Source organism: Colobus angolensis, unplaced genomic scaffold (genome assembly GCF_000951035.1).
Source record: "Colobus angolensis palliatus isolate OR3802 unplaced genomic scaffold, Cang.pa_1.0 Scaffold147, whole genome shotgun sequence".
NCBI classification, from domain to species: Eukaryota; Metazoa; Chordata; class Mammalia; order Primates; family Cercopithecidae; genus Colobus; species Colobus angolensis.
In genome coordinates, this window is record NW_012114566.1 from 8,947,533 (window position 1) to 8,966,828 (window position 19,296).

Sequence of the window (19,296 nt, forward strand, 5' to 3'; positions counted from 1 at the left end):
ATAATACAATATCTTTAGTTTCTAGAAACTTACTTTGTTTCTAGCCTATGCAAGCTTGAGTCAGGAAGTATGCCTTGCTTATGTTGGCGTATTTAATTTCTCTCTTTGTCTCTCTCTGTACATACATATATGCCATGTAAGCACATTGACATGTTGAAGAACTCCAACCAAATCCCCAATAGTGTTCAAGCAACAACCTGTCACTAAAATAACAAAAATATTGGACGCTTTTGAAAAATTCTCAAATATCCAACAGTCTAAAATACAATGACAGTTTGTAGTATTGAGAAAATTATTTATTTCTGTTTTTTAGGCAAAACATTAAAAGTATACAATGTGTAGAGAACAGTTTCTCTCCTACTCTGAGGATATATACAGTGCTACAACCACATTATAGGGAAATGTATCAAAGCTAAATGCAATTATAAATATGCCTGTCACTTGACTCAGGAATTCTCTTTCTGGGAATTTATTCTACAGAAATTCTGTTACCAATGCATAAAATAAGAACATAAGCAGATTCACTAGGACATTGTCAGTAATATCAGAAACTGGGGAGCCACTGCTCTACCTCTTCCTCTAAGTAGCCTGAGGTGATCTTTGAAAATGATTCACTGTTCACTTGACATAGAAAACCCCACAAAGTCACGCAAATCAAGAGATTCAAATCGTGTTCATTTAAGAACACTCGTGAAACTGCCCAGGCCATCAAGGATATGCATGTATGAAAAGCCACTACGTGACATGAAAGATGTCACTTTACAGAAACAGCGTGTACCAGTCCAACATTGCAATGGTGGAGTTGGTAAATGTGCCCAGGCCAAACAGTGGAGCTGGATACAGGATCGGTGGCTTGAATTTTTGCTGCACATGCTTAAATATGCAGAGAGTTATGCTGAACTTAAGGGTTTACATGCAGATCATCTGGTCATCGAGCATATTCAAGTGAACGAAGCACCCGAGATATGCCTTTGGACTTACAGAGCTGATGGTCAGATTAACTCATACGTAAGGAAGCCCTCCTTGCCGCATTGAGATGATCCTTACTGAAAAGAAACAAATTGTTCCTAAACCAGAAGAGAAAGTTGCACAGAAGAAAAAGACTTGGAAGAAAATGAAGGAACAAAAACTTATGGGACGGCAATACATTCAGCATAAAATAAATGCAATAAAAGTGAAAAAAAAAAAAAAAAACCTGGAAAGAGCCCAAATGTCCAGCAATAAAGTAGTAACTTAATGAGTGTGGTATATTCCTATAATAAAATGCAGCTTTTAAAAGAAATGAAACAGACCTCAATGTACTGATTTGGAAAGATGGCCAAGATATATTACAAAGTAAAAACACCACACTAACAGTATGTATAATTATATTATATCATCTATATAGTTGTATATGTAAAGGAAATATTTCATAGAAATTTACAGAAAGCTAAAATAAAAATGCTCCCTGAGGAAAGGATTAAATATATTTCTTCATTTATATTGCTGCATTTTTTTTAACCTTTTCAACATATATATATATCAACCTTACAATCAGAAGAGTTTAAAAGCAAAACAGGTATTATAGTGTAAAATGAACAAATCCGATTACAAGACAATGAACTCAATGTATTTCTAATTTTGTTAAAAAATAAGATTAATTAAAAACCATTAGTAAGGTTTAATCAAAATTTAACAATGTAGGTGAGGGGAACTTATGTTTTCTATGCTTCTCTTTATTTCTAAAAATCTACATAATAGAATTGTGCTGTTTTTATAATGATAAAAACACATAACAGCATATCCATTTATAAATGATTTAGGTATTATTATGCATGTTATTGAATTTTTTTTTTTTTTTTTGACAGGATCTCACTCTGTCACCCTGGAGAGCAGCGGTGTGATTATGGCTCATTGCAGCCTCCACCTCCCGGGCTCAAGTGATCCTCCCACCTCAGCCTCCCAAGTAGCTGAGACTAAAGGTGCATGTCACCATGCCCAGCTGGTTTTTTTTTCTTCTTTTCCTTTTGTAGACATGGGGTCTTGCCATGTTGCCCAGGCTGCTCTCGAACTCCTGGACTTAAGTGATCTGTCCACATTGGCCTCCCAAAGTGCTGGGATTACAGGTGTGAGTCACTACACCCCGTCATGGAATGATTTGTTTTAAATTTATTGTAATAATCCCATGGAGATTTTAGAGATCATTTTGATAACTTGTGATAACTTTAAATTTGTTTTTCTCAAACACCTATTTTAGTTTACTCACAATATACACCAAGCCATTTACACAAAGGAAATCTCAATATTAATATCCTATAATGAAGGTCAACAACATGCAAGAATTTAGATTCTTGGTATGCTCAAGAAACTTGAAAATTAACTCAGCAATTTGACAAAAAAAGAGAGATTCTCATTTATTACAGCAAAATGGAATGAGAAGGCAAATATATTAAGACAATGGTGAAGTCAATAGGATGCCAGAAAATGAATGTGTTTCTGTAAGTATTGTTCAAACACATGCAGCAATAACAGTGTGCCAGCATTTTTCTAAGCACATAGCAAATATTGAGTTACCTCATACTTATAACAATCTTAGGAGTACATATCATTAAAATTTTTATATTTTATGAATGAGAAAACTTTGTTTAGAGAAATTAAGTAGCTTTCTCAATGTCAGGATTCAAAATAATAAAACACGTTTTTGATTGAATCAACCAAAGGCCATAGGAACCACTTTAAACAAAGAAGTATTTATTAATGAGTTTGGTAACTTGTAGATACCATAGTGTTCTGCATGTACTATGATGTTCCATAGGACAATATCTACACTTGGGGTCATTTAAGTTACCTACCTGCCCCTCTCCAAGTCCCATGCTATAAGTCTATCTGTCAGATGAGAAGTTTTCTATTAAATAATTTGTAAGAATTCTGAAAAGATTCTACCACTCTGAGCTATAATCTCAATATATTTCCCTTATTTAACTCAAGTTTCTTTAATGTATGGATTGTAAAATTGAGTGATTATTTCAAGTCTTGTGTATAATGATATGTCTCCAGGCCAGCTTCACTGAGAAGATAGTGAATAAATTTGATGTCTCCTCTCATCTTCTTTACTAATGTTGGCATTTCAGTCTTTTCCTCTGTTGTTTATTTGGTGTCACAGTTTCTCAGCCATGAGTTTTTAGTTAGAAGTCAGTTTGAATATGCCATTAAAATGTTCATTAAAACGGTTCTTCTCTCATGTATATACATTTTTGAAAATTTATCTAGAACATTTGAAGATGGAAAGAAAATTTAAAGAAATTATTCTCTAACAATAAAATTTAGTAACCATGAGATGTCTTAGTGTCCAGTGGTTTTTGCCATATTCCATTAAACCCACCACACAAGGAAATCTTATTAATGTTTTCAGAAGAATCTCATTAAAATCATTGGTTTTACATTTCTGGCAGTGTTACAACATGAATATATGTCACATACAGTGTCTTGCAATCCAGAGGAAAAACTACTTCTAATTTTTATTCAGATTCTGGTGCATTAAAATAAAGTAGCAATCCTTAGACTACATCTAATTATTCTCTGTCTCCTGAACCTTTTCTTACTGTCTCTTCCCTTATCCCCAGTCTGGGCAAAACACACACATTTCGTTAGTGAATTGAGCAAAACTACTTGAAATCCACTTCCTGCTCATGTTGGCCATGTACCCTTGGGCAAAGTTCTTTAACCTATCTGTGCCTCAGTTCCCAATTCTATAAAAAGGGAGCCATAATAGTATCCATGTCCAAGAGTTTCTGTGAGGATTGAGTAACTTAGTATACATAAAGTACTTACTTAGAGGAGTACCTGGCACATAAAATAGTTATATAATAGTTTGTCATTTACATTTCACAAAGATTAAACTTGTCATACTATAGTTTAATGCAATTCTATAGAACTTATTTTAATTATTATTGTATTATAAAGCCAATATATGCTTATACTGAAAACATGAAAAAATACAAACACAAAGATTATAATATCTTCCTTAGCTTTTTCCCATACGCAGGTAGAGTCAATACTTTAATCTTATTGTTTACAGGCACATAAAAAACAGCCATATGCCATTTTTTTCTGAGAATAAGTAAGTACAACTTGAAAATGACTTGGTTAAAATTATGAAAGGTGAAGAACATCTACTCCCACTCCACCTGATATGGTTTGGCTGTGCCCCCCCACCCAAATCTCATCTTGAATTCTCATGCGTTATGGAGGGGACCCTGTGGGAGGTAACTGAATCATGGGGGCAAGTCTTTCCCATGCTGTTCTGAAGATAGTAAATAAGTCTCATGAGATCTGGTGGTTGTATAAAGAGGGGTTCCCCTGCACAAGTTCTCTCCATTTGCCTGCCACAATTCATATAACACGAGGCTTACTCCTTCTTGTCTTCCACCATGATTGTGAGACTTCCCCAGTCGTGTAGAACTGTAAGTCCATTATAAGGCTCTTCCTTTTGTAAATTGCCCAGTCTTGGGTATGTCTTTATCAGTAGTATGAAAATAGACTAAAACAGTAAATTGGTACCAGCAGAGTGGGGTGCTGCTGAAAAGATACCTGAAAATGTGGAAGAAACTTTGGAACTAGGTAACAGACAGAGGTTGAAACAGTTTGGAGGGCTCAGAAGAAGACAGGACAATGTAGGAAAGTTCGGAATTTCCTAGAGACTTGTTAAATGGCTTTGAAAAAAATGCTGATGGTAATATGAACAATGAAGTCCAGGCTGAAGTGGTCTCAAATGGAGATGAGGAACTTGTTGGGAACTGGAGCAAAGGTGATCCTTGTTAGGTTTTAGCAAAGAGATTGGTGGCATTTTGCTCCTGCCCTAGAGATGTGTGGAGCTTTGAACTTGAGAGAGATGATTTAGGGTATCTGGTGGAAGAAATTTTTAAGCAGCAAAGTGTTCAAGATACGACTTAGGTGCTGTTAAAGGCATTCCGTATTATAAAGGAAGCAGAGCATAAAAGTTCAGAAATTTGCAGCCTGTCAATGTGATAGAAAAGAAAATGCCACTTTTTTGAGGAGAAATTCGAGGTAGTTGCAGAAATTTGCATAAGTAATGAGGAGCTGAATGTTAACCCCCAAGACAATGGGGAAAATGTCTCCAGGGTATGTCAAAGGCCTCTCCCATCACAGACCTGGAGGCCTAGGAGGAAATGAAATGGTTTCGGGCGCCAGACCCAGGGCCCCCTTGCTGAGTGCAGCCTAGGGACTTGGTGCCCTGCATCTCAGCCACTCCAGCCATGACTAAAAGGATAAAAGGTATAGTTCAGGCTGTGGCTTCCAATAGTGCCAATCCCAAGCTTTGGCAGCTTCCATGTGGTGTTGAGTCTGTGGGTGCACAGAGATCAGGAATTGAGGTTTGGGAACCTTCACCTAGATTTCAGAAGATGTATGGAAATACCTGGAAGTCTAGGCAGAAGTTTGCTGCAGGGGTCGCATCCTCATGGAGAACCTCTGCTAGGGCAGTGCAGAACAGAAATGTGGAATTGGAGCCCTCACACAGAGTCCCTCCTGGGACACTGCCTACTGGAGCTATGAGAAGAGGGCCACCGTCCTCCAGACCCCAGAATGGTAGATCCACTGACAGCTTGTGCCATGTGCCTGGAAAAGCAGCAGACACTCAACACCAGCCCATCAAGGCAGCCGGGAGGGAGGCTGTGCCCTGAAAAGCCACAGGGGCAGAGCTGCACAAGACCATGGGAAGCCACCTCTTGCATCAGCATGACCCAGATATGAGACATGGAGTCAAAGGAGATCATTTTGGAACTTTAAGATTTGACTGCCCCACTGGATTTTGGAACTGCATGGGGCTGGTGGTACCTTTGTTTCGGCCTATTTCACCGATTTGGATTGGCTGTATTTACCCAATGCCTATAACCCCCCTGTATCTAGGAAGTAACTAACTTGCTTTTGATTTTCAGGTTCATAGGCAGAAGGGATTTGCCTTGTCTCAGATGAGACATTGGACTGTGAACTTTTGAGTTAATGCTGAAATGAGTTGAGACTTTGGGGGACTGTTGGGAAGGCATGATTGGTTTTGAAATGTGAGGACATGAGATTTGGGAGTGGCCAGAGGTGGAATGATGTGGTTTGACTGTGTCCCCACCCAAATCTCATCTTGAATTCCCACGTGCTGTGGGAGGGACCCCACGGGAGGTAACTGAATCATAGGGACAAGTCTTTCCCATGCTGTTCTCATGATAGTGAATAAGTCTCATGAGATCTAGTGGTTTTATAAAGAAAAGTTCCACTTCACAAGTTCTCTCTCTTTGCCTGCCACCATCTATGTAAGATGTGACTTACTCATTCTTGCTTTCCACCATGATTGTGAGGCTTGCTCAACCATGTGGAACTATAAGTCCATTAGAAATCTCTTTTTTGTAAATGGCCCAATCTTGGGTGTGTCTATCAGCAGCATGAAAACAGACTAATACACCACCCATGACTCCTTCTTCCCAAATGTCTTAAGATTGTCAGTAGAAGACATGTGTGTTTTTTTGTTTTTTGTTTTGTAAATATCATTAACAGTCTAGGGAAACAAGTGGTGTGCCAAAGACTCTCCTAAATATTATGATGAGCTATAAAAGACAGAAAATTAAAAAGGATCCTGTAGAAAGAACAGAGAGAAATTACAGACCTTGATATAGTACATATTGAAAAACTTTGGGGAAGGATAGAATATATCCAGAGAAACTAAACATGTGAAATCAACACATACATAGAAAAAGATGGGCCTGGGAATAGATGAATCACTTTCAGTTCTGTATTCAGAAAAGCAGAACTGCTTCTCCAATCCCTATCTCATTATCTGCAAAAGAAATCGCCCATAGACGCACTGATCCTGAGACCTGTGTGGAAAGTGTAAATTGCTTCCCAGGTGATCACTTGCATGAGTGAGAGAGAAGCTTGGATAGTTGCATATTTCATAATAGGTCTAAAGAAAAACAAACAAAAGAAAGCTCTATGAAGGAGATTAATGCTGATTTCCAAGAGCCAAATCAAGCCATCCTCACTTTAGAATCTAGGGAAGGACAGAAATTAGTGGCTATCTTCACATCTAAACAGCATAACACAAAACCTACAACTCCCCACTGCTCTCTTTATAAGGCACTTGTTGATTGCAACAGTCTATTTTGGAAACACTCCGATGAACTCCTGAAGAAATCAACACCACTACTCATGATAATTAATTGACTTCATCATTCATAACCACAAATATGTTGGAAACAAATCTCTTGAAAGAAAGGATCAAAATGAGAATATAGAAGAGTAGATATATGCAAAAGAAAGTAGGCAATAATTAAAAGCAAAATAATAGCTGGCATCTTTACAATGTTTGAGGGGACATTTCTTTTCAAATAAGAGCAGGCTGCTATGAAGACAGAACATTCAGAAAGCAAGGGAGTTAGTAGGAAATAAAAATTTCAAGAAAATCTCAATAGAAGAATGCACTTACTAGACAACCTAAACCTTTGTATTGAAAATGTTCCTTAAGTGTTGGTCAGGCTGAATTTAAAAGCATATGCTAGGAGATGGAAAAATAGAAATAAGGGTCAGACGTCTTATTAGGTAGCTGCTGGATAAGAACCAGCATTTTAAATCTTAAAATAAGGCGGCCGGGCACAGTGGCTCACGCCTGTAATCTCAGCACTCTGAGAGGCCGAGGCAGCAGATCATAAGATCAGGAGATCGAGATCATCCTGGCTAATGTGGTGATACCCCGCCTCTGCTGAAAATATAAAAAGTTAGCCAGGTGTGGTGGCGGACGCTTATAGTCCCAGCTACTCGGGAGGCTGAGGCAGGAGAATGGCGTGAACTCAGTAGGTGGAGGTTGAAGTGAACCGAGATAGTGCCACTGCACTCCAGCTAGGGTGACAGAGTGAGACTCCATCTCAAAAATAAGTAAATAAATAAATAAATAAATAAGGCAAGTTCTTATGGAACCATGATTTTAAAAGTAAGGACTCAGGCCCAATGAAAGTACAATTTAAAAGGAAAAACAAAATAAAGTCATTTACATAAAGAATACAATAAGATTATCTCCTTCTCAATTAATATCTCTGAAATAATTAATTAGGATGGACTGTAGAAAGGTGAGAATATATATATAGAAAAGAGGAATATGTGAAATCCAAGAAGCAAAACACAGTGGTATCAATAAATTACTAAACAATTTTAGCATTTCCAACCAAAGATGCAATGATTTTCTCCTTTACAGAGGGATTAGGCAAACATAATTGCCACAAATGAAAGACCAATAGCCTACTTACATAAAGAGTTTCTTAAATACAACAAAGATAAGGTGGCCTAATAGATGTATTTTTAAATGCTTAATGTAGCAATGTACTTAATAAGAAATAAGAAATACACATGATGATAAATGAACATTTAAAAACTCAGTAATAAGATAATGCAAGCAAAAACAATGCCATTTCTTTCATACTCTTCCATAACATTGGAAAACATACATGTCTGTGATAATATCCAAGGCAGAGGGAAAGACACTCAGTCTGGTGGGAGAAAAAGCTAGCTAAGATTCTCTACAATAGCTACCAAAATCAAGATGAACATATAATTCAACCTAGAAACTACACTTCTATGCATCTGCCTTCATAAGTACGCATGCATGTACACACATACAGATTTGTCCATTGATATAAATAACCAAATATTAGATGCCACCCGAATATCTATGAACAAGCTAATGATTTCACTAATACAAAATAGTAATCACAAAAGCTGACGATCTGTATGTATTAAAATGAAAATATCCTTAAAATGTTATAAGTATATAAAAGCAATTTGAAACCTAGTAACTGTTTTATGATACCATGTAAGATAAGAAACATGGCTATAGTTAATATACTTAGATACTATCAACTAGGAACTCAGATCAACTTCTCGAAACAGGGAACATAATTAGCACCTGCTTAAGCAAATAGGAGCTTACTACTCTGTTGTAGAGAAAGAAATGCAGAGATAAAGTATTCAGAGTCAGAATAATATCAGCAGGACTCCACCTTTTTACACGTTTTTTTGTTTTGTTTCGTTTTGTTTTGGGGCTTTTTCACTGTGGCCCTTGGCATTGTGTTCACAAAACAAGCTGCTGCCGCCCCACCCTTCACTTCAGGCCCCAAGCATCTTGACAGAGCTCTAGGCAGGAAAAAGGAAAGACTTGTGTAAAGGGGAGCAGGCCCACTAAGTGTGTCCCATTTTAAGAAGTTTCTCCCAACCCTAACATAATGACTTCTGCTTATATTTATTGGCCAGAAGGACATCACACCCCTTTCTGAAAGGAATCTGTGGGGGAGATTTTGTTTCTCTATTCTAAGACATCGAATAACAGCTAGGTAACCTGCAGCCTTCCCATACGTAGTATACAAGAAAATTAGAGGAAAATAAAGGTCTGGACAGTTCTCACTAACAACATCAGTTGCATCTGGGAAAACACTGGGTTATTAGGGTTCGAGAGCTGAAAGGGGATAGGAAAGGTCAAGACATCAAGAAAAAATACTTTGACATTTTATGCTGTATATTTGTTGAAAAACTTTGCAACAAGAAGAGATTTTTGTATTGCTTACATAAAGTAAATAAAAACTTATTTGTATTGTGTCAAATGTGAAGGCTATAGAAAAAATCAAAAGCAGTAACTAAAATCATGCAAAATTCCATTGCATTTTCACAGGTGATTTTGTGTATAATTTTCACACTATATACAAATACCACACAAACAGATAATGTACATGTTGAATTTTATTCATGGTAAACACAGGAATGACATGGGTTTTTGAAAGAATATTATAGATACAGGTTCTTCCCGGCAGATAGTATTCACCACTTGGTAGTCTTTCCAATTAAAAAAACCCATGAACCCAATTTTCAATGAGTTTTAAGGATGTAGAAATACATTATTTAAGTCCCTTGAAATAAAAATCATCCTTACGTTACTATAAGTGGTTTTGCTTTGGGGAGATATTTGTTTGATAACTCCATCTATAATGCCTCAACTGTGTAAATAGATAAATAATTTTAGTTCATAATTTAATAATTTGTGACTACAATAAATATTTAAAAAATCAAAGTCTCATGTTATCAAAATTTCTTAGAAGTGTGTTAATGTTTAATATTATAATATTAGCTGCACGGGATATATAAAAGATATTTTTTTTTCAACTTAGATTGTCATAAACCATTGTGGTAACCTTAACATAAACTATTAATCCCAACACTAGGGCATTTTTCTCCCGTTTGGATTGTACCCCTTGGACCCAGTATAAAGGGTGTGACTAACGCATAAGTGAAGTATTATAAAGTCTCTCTCACCTGTTTCTTTCTGTTTTCTTCCCTTCTACTCTTGTTCTTTTAAGACAACAGTTAAATATTTATTTCTAAATATTTCTCTCTTAAACTAGTTTTATAGTCTTCTAACTTCATTTGAATAAGAGACATAAAAGTAAGAAGTGAGAATTGGAAAGATGCACTAAAACTGTATCATGTTGCCCTCTAACTTCCCACCGGTCCTCATCATCTAACCAAACCCCTAACACAAAAGAAAAGGAGTGCAAGGACTTAGCCCAGGAATTGTCTCTCTACTGTTAGCCTGAGAGTGGAGGATGAATTTAAATCCAAGGGAATTTGTAAAGATCATGTATCTGGGTAATTTTGGCTCTGGCCACGTGTGGAAGAATGAACCTCTAGGATATGGTTAATGAGGAATAGTTGTGAGTAAGAACTGTCTGATCAGTACTTGGCAAAGTACCACAGACTAGGCAGTGGTTACACCATTGACTGATGTGTTAATTAATGTTAACTTAATGATATATTGTAACATTTTATTTTTCAGGTAGGAGGTATGCATCCATATGTGTCTGGGTCTGTGAACTGTTTATTCAGGGGAGACATAGGAAATTAAGCCATTTCTTTCTCTGTAGTCACATTAAAAAAAAAAAAGTCGTGACAATGCAATATACTAGGAAGATATTTTCCTCATATTTGTTTATCATAGAAAACTTTAAATTTGCATAGAATTTTCCTAATTTAACCACAAATATTTTATTTCACAGAACTGCAATTAATTGGTACAAATGGAAACAGCAAAGAAAATGACCATTTACTTTTATTTCTGACTATCAATATCTTTTCCATTTTAATAACTGGATTTTAATAACTGGATTATTGTTGTTCTGTGAGATGCAATGTTCCTGCAAGAATGTTTTCAAGTGTTTTTATTAAAAAGATTATAACTGGTTTAAGAGTTAAATGATGCATAAAATTCTTGATCAGAAATAGAAAACATTTTTAAATTTATTGATAAATTATGTTTTTAGCAGTGTTCAACATTTTGAAGAAGAATCTGAGGAATAAAATTATTACCTTTATTATTCATCGATTATTGTCTCATTTATGTTTTAAAAACACACTTAATAATCTCACAATTAAGAAAAATATTGCCAAATATGAATTCACTTTTTATCCTTTAAGCTTGGACAGTGTCTTCAAAATTTACTGTAAATACTCATTTAATACTTTTTATCTCATAGGTGAGAAAATGACATACTTTGCCAATACTGTATTTTTAACATGAGTGCAGTTACATCAATATTATTATAATTAACGATTACATCATGCTTTAGGAGGAAAGTACAGAGAAGGTTGGTATTAACATGCACGGTACACCATTGTGATATCAATACTCCTTTTACTGTTCAGATTTTTTTAAAGCTAATAGCTGTCAAAAATACCCATTATAGGCTAGTCTATAATTTGTAGAAGTCAAGTAATACATTTTTTCTGAAGGTATAATGGATGCTCCATGGAGCAATTATTTTAGAAAGACAACTTCATCTCAGCTGTCTCGTGCCAGCAGAACTATTTAAGAGCCTGAGATGCATAATTCAACATGGAAGGGCTATCAGAGTTAAGAATACCTTTAAATTATAAAAACTTAGCACCACGAGTCAGTTATAATTATAATGGAAATGTAGTTTTCTGTCATTTTATCATGGCAAACATCTCTCAAGAAGCAATTTTGCGTGTTAAAATATTTTGGCAAAATGACTTTTGATTCCAAAGGGATACAGATTATCTGGTTTTATACCTGATTTTTTTTTTTTTCACAAATTGAGTTTAACAGCCTGCACTGCTTAAGATGGCAAACATTGGAATATTATTAAAATCCCATTGGAAAATCTTGCAGAGAGACCACAGGCTACAGTAACTCACAAAGGCAGGTCAGGTTATGCATAAAAATATATTATTTTAATAGCAAAATATGACAGGCAGTTCTTCATCTGACATTCAATTATTTTACATGGCAAATTTCTGAGTATAAAAATGGTTGCCATTGTAGACAGAGTCTCTTTTCCTAGCAAATATTTCCACAATTAAAAACTAAAGTAAAGGGTAATAGTTCAAGACCTTCCTGGATTCTTAGGTTCTTTGCCTTTGATGGCTTCCCAAAACTTTCTGCTCTCCAGATGGTAGCCCTTGTCTTCCTCCTCTTCTACAAAGCTTTTATTATTATGAAAGATCAAAAGTAAAAGAAAATTGTTTTAAGAAAATGAGCTAATGAATAAAAGCACAGTAGCATATATCATAAATTTCAAGTACTCTTGTAAATTCCAATAGATGGAATATTTAAATGAACTCAGAATCCACAGTTCTTTCCTACCAATTTTGAATAACAGGACTTAACGGGACACTCAATTTTGCATACTGCCATCAAAAATAATTCCCTAGGACAATGAGTATATTTGTTAACTTTATGTAAGTCTTCTTTTCATGTCAGCCATGGTAGTAAACTAATATTCTTTTTTTCCAAATAATTGGAATGAACTTTGGGTTCCTAATTTATTTCTAAAAATGAGTAGGCTGATTCAAATATTTTTGTTTCCCCAAACCATTTATTGACTTCCTATTATATGCATCATTTTCTCCTTTTTGTAAATCATAAAACTAATTTTCAATTATTCAAAATATTTAATTGTCCATTTTTAATAAAACCAAGTCCAGCCGAAACTATATTCAATTAAAGCAGACTGAGAAGAATGTGTTGCAAATCAAGCTTGATTATATTTTCAATTCCACAAATGCTTGTTGGGTGCAAAATATGTCTGAGGTATTTTCTAGACACGGGATTTATCAATAAAAAGGGAAGAAAAAATATTTTCATCATGTGGTTTATATTACTTATCTCAAAAAAGAGAAAATCCAGCAAGCTAAACACAAACTTTAGATATAATATATTTAATTGATGTTCTTTTATTACAAGGCTTCAATAGTTTCTTAAAATGAAGAGATACTTCAATAAAATCAAGGGCAGTCTTATTAATATTCCTATTTTAAGAAGTATAGGAAAATAATTATCCTCACACATATAAAATCCCTAAAAATAAGGACAAACATATCTGAAAAAAAAGAAAGCAAGAAAGGAAGAGAGAAAGCATACTTGTTTATGCTAGTTGGTTTAACTTTTGTTATATCATTGTATCTACACAATAACATTGAGAAATGCTGCCCTCACTCTAAGGAAAAAACTGAGTATCAAAGAATTAACTTTCCCAACAAATTGTAAGTTTTTTTAAGGATAATTAAATCTGTTTATTTCGAATTCTTCAACTTCTACCAAGTTAGTTTTAAATTTTTTCACAGATTAAACAACCTGAAATGATATTTAGAGATACATTAATTCATTTCTCTGCCTCTGTAGATAATCTATTGTTACTAATTTTAAAAAATGAGTTTTCCAAGAAAATGTTTTATAAACTATTTTATATTATTTTTCATTACACATGGAACGCAATCTTTTCTATTCAGCATTAATTTTGTACTTAAGCACATATACACCTACACACACATGCACACTGCTTAAAAAACATTCTAACAAGGATTTAAGCTGATACTGGAATGCCAGATTTTTCCCCTGCTCCTTACTTTGCCTATTGTAATTCAAGATGATATAATACTTGCAATCAGTAGCTGACTTTTTTCATACAGAGATATAAAAAAAGCTATAAATACTGCATTCTTCTTGTTCATAATAGTACAATCTTATAGACATTGTAATGCACCAATTTTTAAATCATTACCAGAATTAAGTGTATTTTGCTGAAAAATTGAACGTAGTTACGGTATTATTTTATTGTATCACAGATGTAATCATTATCTAGAAAATAAGAAATAATGCATTACAGTAATGCACTACACATATGATTACTTTTAGTATAATGCAGTATAATGCTTAAATTAATTCCAAGCAACTTCCTAATTTTATTTCAGTACAACTAGATTGCAAGATACAGGGAAGAAGAATATAAAACATAGCCAATATTTTATTTGATTCATTTTGACTGAATCATGAACTGCTATAACACATGAAGATTCTGAAAATGTTAATTGCTTTAGAAGTGAATTTAATAATTTGTCTTTACTCATCTCTGGGAATAAATGAATGGAATTCAGAACTGACACAGAAACATGCAAAGTTCTATTTGTACAGCACTGGGGTAGAAGAACGTTTTCAAGAAGGAATATGGAGGAGAGAGAAAAAAAATGGAAAGAGGGCCAAAGAGAGGGAAAGAGATAAAAAAGAAAGAAGGGGTCAAGTTAATTTGTGGGGTGGTATGAGCTTATTTGTGTGTTCAGCAAATCGGAAAACTAAATAGGCAAAGCTCCCAGCTTAACTTTGAGATTTGCCTTTTTTTTGTATTCTTCTCTAATATAACAGTTCAAATGGGGACTTAAAATTAATGCTATAAATACAGACTTTTAATACAGTGTTGCATTGTTTGGAATATCACATTAGGTTTTTCTAATGAGTCAACAAAATTTCTACATTGCCCCCAATACTCTAAAATTAAGAAATTTAATAATAATTACTAATAAATATATGCATTTTAATAGAGGAAGAGTTAGTTGTACAACTTTTATGATGCCAAGCTTTGTATTCTGCTCAAACTGTGAGGCAGAGTGTTCGTGGTGTGGGATCCTATAGATAGTAATCTTTCTTTTGAAGACACAGAGACATTTTGAAGCTGACTCATATTCTTATAAACTAAGGGAACAATGTGTCAAGATTTCAATCTGGGCGTAGGATCTTGCTGAATATTACTATTATATCTTTCTCTCTTTCTTCCTTTCTCTTCATCCAACTCTACTTCTGCCTTTCCATTTCTGCCTCCCTTGATATCTATCCCATTTTTTTTCTGCCTCTCAAATCATTAAAATATAATTTAACTATTAATTTAGTAGAATTAAGTATTCACATTTACTGTCCTATGTCTGAAACCATTAAACTTAGAGGTAAACAATTTTTTATCCTGCTTTACTTGTGCAATTTATTTTAATATTATTTAGGTGGTTAAATTGACCTTAAAGTACACTTAACCCCAGTTTATTAAGTATTGTGATGCCATATCATGTAAGTTTTAAAATATCAAATGACAAACATATCTAAGACATATTGTAGATAAGAGAGTGGTATTAAATCACAGAAAATTCAAAGATGGTTGAAACACTTTGAATAGCAAACTATTTCAGATGACCTCTTAAGTAAAGCACTGCCTTCCTATGACTTGATCATTATGCTCCACTATATTCTTGTTCAAGTAATCTAGGCACTTTCAAAGTTTATTTCTTAACAAGAATGCTTTTGAATTTTTGAAACTCTGTAACAATATGTATTCAAGTAGAAAATTTAAAAAACACATAAGGTACCAAGGCAAACACCCCCAAATCACTCGATATCTCACCATGCTCCCCCAAAATGCCAAACACCATTCTACTAGATTTTTCCATGCATATATCATGCTTGGCTGTGGGATAACACATTTTTTACATATCTAAGAGGTTTTTAAATAAGAATTTTGCAATGTGTACAGAGAAATCATGAAAATGAAATAATGCCTGTTCAAAATCAGCATTTGGATGAATGGTAAGAGACAAAAACAACATTTCATTATTGAGTGGCAAACAGTGATGGAAATTATTTCTCAAACCCCGTTCAAAGTATAGTAAACAAATAGAATGTAATGGTGGGGGAAAGGAAGTGGAGGCTGAATAGTACAGAGAAGGTTGCAACTAGTAGAAACCTTGGACACTTAGTTTGCTATTATTATTTTTGTTTGTTTTGGTTGGTGTCTGATTAAAAGATGGCAAGTTATAGATAAAGTGGACTTGGTGACTATTCATTTATATCCAGTTTTCTTTATATCCCAGAAATGATGTTTAGGATTTTCTCTCCCTCTTGACTCCACTTTCTTTGCTTCCCTCCATACACATATACTTCTTAAGTCCATATAACTTTTTAATACAAACAGTAACAGAACTTACAAGTATCTGAACTCTCTTGTGACTCAAGCACTGGTAAAACAGTTTTGTGGGCTGATTTGAGGGAGCAGACCCATCTCAAGAGAACTTTATGCCAATCTATTGTTCTAAAATTAGTAGTTTTCACATGAGTTTCATTTATGAGACTATGCTAAAGCCAGATCCCATCATCCCATCATAGCCAGGCTCAGCCTTTCCCTTTCTGCCTCTTTTCATGTAGGCTTTGTGATCTAAAAAATGTCTTGGTCCACTATTCGTGAATTCTATTAGCAGAGGCATTCTTGCACTTACGTCAAGTTATATTGCATATAAATGGAGGATAAAAGGATTACCAGATTATAAATCAAACAAGAGTTTCTGGCAATATAAATCTTGGTTAGGTAGGCTTTTGTGTTAATGGAATTGCAGAATTCCATTGGCCAGTAAGAATTTAAATTCTGTGTTCTAGGCCTCGCTAATTTCTCACAGGAGTCCCTCACTAAAATATACTGAAAAATAAAGAGGAAGGCTTGCAAGCAAATTTGTATCAGGTCTTGAAATTATTTTCTAAGATAGTGCCAAAAATATTCCTGGCTTTTGAAAATGTATTGTCAACATCCATGCTGTACAATTCTAAGACCTGTCTTAGAACTTATTTAGTTACTTGAATCACTCAAATAAATGCAGCCAAATTGTGTTAAATGCAAACCAGAAGTACATGTGACATTGAGATAAATGGGATATGTTAGCCAATGGATTAAAGTTCTGTAAGGTAGTATTTGGCTCAATCAAATGACTGAATCACTATGTTCAGGTTAATCAATTAATTCAGTCAAATGAGTGTGGTAAAATTTCTGTGTTTGTGGTTATGTAATTTTTTGTATACATAAATGCAAAATTAACTGTTTTGGGGAATTAACATGGTTTAAGTAGTTGTGTTGGAATAATTAATAAATGACTTTATTTCTAAATGTGAATCTAATAGTGATACACATGGTAGTATTCTCTTGATTTATTAAAAGTCATATTTAATATGTGGTGGTTATATAATGGGATGCATTTTGAGATGGTGAAAAAAATCTTCATATATGATAATTGTAAAACATTCTTGTTTCTTCAAAATAGTCTAGATATATTTTAAGATAATAAATATTCATTTATTAAATCTATATTTGTTGAGCATCAAGAATATACAAAGGAGTATGCTAGGTGTGGGATTATGAAACATAATAGGATATCGTGTCTACACAAAAAGGGAAGACATATGGTTAAGGAGACCCTTCAGTAAGAATTGAAGCCACTTCCTTTCCATGTAAGAAATGACGGTCAGATATAATGTCTATATTTTTACTTTTTATCCAAATTCCCTGTAGGGTTAAACATGTGACACGCCATTGTCTCTTTGTACAAGGCCAGTCCCTGATATCCTTTACTTTTATTTTCTGTCGGATATTTTCCTTTATTTCTCCTCTAATATATAATGGTAGACAAAGTGGAGGGGGTCCCATCTATGGCTAACCCAGAAGTACAATACGGCTTAGATCTGTTAGTGCGTAAGAACAGTGTTGCAGATGTCAAAAATTCATTATAGGAGAAAAGTCTTGGAATACAAACTTTGCTAATTCCTTGCCTCACTACACCTCTTTAAAATTTATTTAAAGCATGTTTAAATCTGGGCAGAAAACATTTATTACTTTGGGTCCCACGATGAGTCTTGGATATAAAATGTGTTTAAAGAATGGATCACTCCTGACAAAGGGTTTTCTAATTGTCTCCAGGCCACAAAAGACCATTTCTCCAAAAGTGCATCCTGACATTTACCACACACTAGCAAATATTTAAAATAATATAACATGACAGTGAATGGAAAAAAGTTTTACAATAGTTTTCATAGTTTAAATATTTAAAATGATTTTAGAAGCACAGACCATATTTTAACAGGCTTTAGAGGTTAGTTAACATGAACCTTCAGGAATAGCAAGAAGAACATCAGGCATTTTAGATGAGGAAATACATCACAAGTTGAGAAAAGGGAATAGTCAATGGCATCAGGTAGGTGTCAAATTATGGTGAGCTGTAATACTGGAAGGTCCCATCATGTGGGTAGAGCAGAAAGGGACATGATGCAATTCATGATTTGCAGGGCTGTCTTTGGCCACAATATGAAATGAAGAACTGAGAAACGACTCAGAAAGAGCAACTAGGAAATTATTGCAAAAATTCACACAAAAGATGTAGAACCTGGCAGTTAGAGTGAGAATGAAAAGGAGTTAGATTGAATAATTAGATCAACAGAGGAATTGAGAGTAATGATTTCACTATTGCTCTGTACCATTATTTGTCTGTTAATGTAGGAATGCAAATGGCGTAGGAGTTGACTGAGGTCAATATATTGATGCTGCTGCTTATGAGATGTATAACCTTGCACAAGTTACTTAATCATCCTAAAGTTTCAGTTTTCTTACCAAAAGCGTGAAGATAATAAATCTCAATTTCATAGAATTTTGGAACTTAGCAAGCTATGATAACTTTTATACATTTCCTTCCTGCTAGAAGTATCTATACCTGGACAGCGGTAGCAAGAAAAATTACAGCTGTTTTTAAAGTTAGTATGGATATTTTCACTTTTTCAGAGAAATCATATGTTTGTGTGTATGTGTGTTTGTGCATGTTTGTGTGTGTGTATATATGTGTGTACATATCTATCTATATCACACTTGAAGTCGATTGGATTCTGTAAAAAATTGGAGGAGACACATCATATATAATGGTGCTATTTGGGCTCCAAGTTGGGAGTTCTCAAACGTGGCTATATATTGAGCTCATCAGGAATTCGGAAAACAAAATTTCTGGGATAAAAGCTGGGCCAATGGAATTAGAGTATCTGGAAATGGAAGACAGGAGTCATTTACTAGAGGATCACAAGTAATTCTAGTGCACAGCTTAAATTGATGACCACTGCTCAAAGTGTTTCAG

The 19,296-nt window shown here is 34.6% G+C and overlaps 1 pseudogene; it reads left to right on the top strand.

Moving 5' to 3' along the window:
* Positions 1 to 606: 606 nt before the first annotated feature.
* The window catches only part of LOC105507278, a 64,982-nt pseudogene continuing 46,292 nt past the window's right edge, over positions 607 to 19,296 (top strand).